Genomic DNA, 2,500 nt, shown 5'->3' on the forward strand with positions numbered 1-2,500 from the left:
TGAAATAGACAAAGCCGAATGAAAATGAACGAATGAATACCGCGGTGTTTACTTGATACGTGGCACCACATCAGGGAAGTAACCGATACATGCGTCCGTCCAGCTTTGAAGAAAGTGCTCAAATCAAGCAGATGCTCATCGGGAGACATTAAAAAGCCATTGTTTACGACAAGTACGCTGATAAATCTGGCCTCCTTCAATCTAGTCCTCGGAGCAGAGCCATTATTCAGGCCCTCCTGGGAAAGCGATGTTCCCACAGCAAAGCGTTTCACTCAAAAACTGCTCTGTTGAACATGCTCGATACATCCATTAGTGATACGAGTGTGTGTGAGGGAAGGGATCGTAATGTAGACTGTGTGTGTGTGAGTGTGTCTGTGCTGATATTTATAGTCTAATAGGTGTGGGGAAGGTGTAGTACCTAAGAAAATGAGCCTGACCCCCAGATGAGTGTGTGTGTGATCGATGGAGAATCAGGCTGAAGCACTCATTCAGACACACTGATTGGTACCAGCAGATATCGACACTGGACTTCATCAATAGATGTACTCAGCTTGCTGGTGTCCTACATTCAGCTCAACAGAGAATTCATTCATTCATTCATTTTCTTGTTGGCTTAGTCCCTTTATTAATCCGGGGTCGCCACAGCGGAATGAACCGCCAACTTATCCAGCAAGTTTTTACACAGCGGATGCCCTTCCAGCTGCAAACATCCACACACATTACGGACAAGTTAGCTTACCCAATTCACCTGTACCGCATGTCTTTGGACTGTGGGGGAAACCGGAGCACCCGGAGGAAACCCACACGAGGGCAGGGAAAACATGCAAACTCCACACAGAAACGCCAGCTGAGCCGAGGTTCGAACCAGCGACCTTCTTGCTGTGAGGCGACAGCACTACCTACTGCGCCACTGCCTCACCCCAACAGAGAATTATATATATTTATACAGCAGTTCTGTCTGGTTCTCGAATCTGATTGGCTGATAGACGTGCGATATTTTGCCGGAAACATCACTCAAGGGCCTCTTCACCCTTCGCCTTTGTGTATTACTCCGCCCACATGCAGCCAGCAACAAGCAGAGACGCTACAGTCTGACAAATATTCCTGCTGTTAGACGACTCAATGTACTAGTGAGGCTTTTTTGATGGAGAATGTAGTTGTTTAGATTGTAACTATGCAGTTTATTTGTAAGAACAGTGCCTATTTTAAAATGTTTACAATTTCTGAGAGCTTGTCGGCGGCCATTAGCCTGCCATAGTGTAGAACAGGGGTTCCCAAACGTTTTAGCGACCCCCAAAATAGCATTGTCAGTGACTCGTGGTTATACTGTAAATATTTAAACGTTGCACACACAAGCATATATAAACATGAGAATATTGACAACACAAAAAGAACCATAAAATGTTTTTTTAATAGCCTTTTATTAATTTAATTACGTTTTAATATCAAAATTAAATTTAAAAAAATTTAACTACACGTCGCAACGACGTGTAGCGTAAGCTCTGTGATTGGTCAGCTTGGTAGCGCTGACGAGTCTGGGCGGGACCGAGAGCCGCGTGAATGGTGCGTGCCTGATGAAGCGATTGTTTACAAGTGTGGAGTCCCGTGAAGGAGCTCCGGATGGAAAGTTTGTTTTGTGTTTACCTCATAGTTAAAGTTGTTGCACGTCCGCCGGTTTCTGCCTCAAAATGAGCGAGTTTGAGCCACTTGTTCATCCAGGAAGTGTTCAGGAAAAGCAAAACAGCAGCGAAGAAACTCGACACAGAGGAACATTTACACCTCACTGCCCACTAGTGTTTCGGAAGTGTCAATGCAGACCAACAGAGACAGTAGCACAGAAGTATAAATGCAAAACTACGCACGTTGCATGCGCCGTGGGTTACGCCGGTCACTTGACGCAGAAGTATAAACCAGGCTTTATTGTTGTCCCGCGACCCCCCCAGGGGGTCCCAACCCCTACTTTGAGAACCACTGGTGTAGAAGACCAAAGACGGTTGATGTTTTCTATCCACAAGATGGCGACAGAACCGAATACTAAGCCCTTACGGTTGGAATAATATTCATTCATACATTTTCTTGTCGGCTTAGTCCCTTTATTAATCCGGGGTCGCCACAGCGGAATGAACTGCCAACTTATTCAGCACGTTTTTACACAGCGGATGCCCTTCCAGCCACACACACACAAATACACTACGGACAATTTAACTTACTCAATTCACCTGTACCGCATGTCTTTGGACTGTGGGAGAAACCGGAGCACCCGGAGGAAACCCACGCGAATGCAGGGAGAACATGCAAACTCCACACTGAAACGCCAACTGAGCCGAGGCTCGAACCAGCGACCTTCTTGCTTTAAGGTGACAGCACTACCTACTGCGCCACAGCATGGCCCTACTTAGAAGATTACATTATTAGAAATTAGAAATACATTATTAAACTGGTAAGTTACCATATCTGCCAACACTCAAGTTTTTCCTGGGAGTATCGTATCCCGCATTTC

The 2,500-nt window shown here is 45.7% G+C and overlaps 1 long non-coding RNA gene across 1 annotated transcript in view; it reads right to left on the reverse strand.

Annotated features, from left to right (window-relative positions):
- LOC147846139 (uncharacterized) overlaps positions 1–2,500 on the reverse strand; it is a 281,389-nt gene that overhangs the window by 103,388 nt on the left and 175,501 nt on the right. The window lies entirely within an intron of this gene.

This window comes from Danio rerio, chromosome 3, assembly GCF_052040795.2.
Source record: "Danio rerio strain M-AB ecotype USA chromosome 3, GRCz13ab, whole genome shotgun sequence".
Lineage (NCBI taxonomy): Eukaryota > Metazoa > Chordata > Actinopteri > Cypriniformes > Danionidae > Danio > Danio rerio.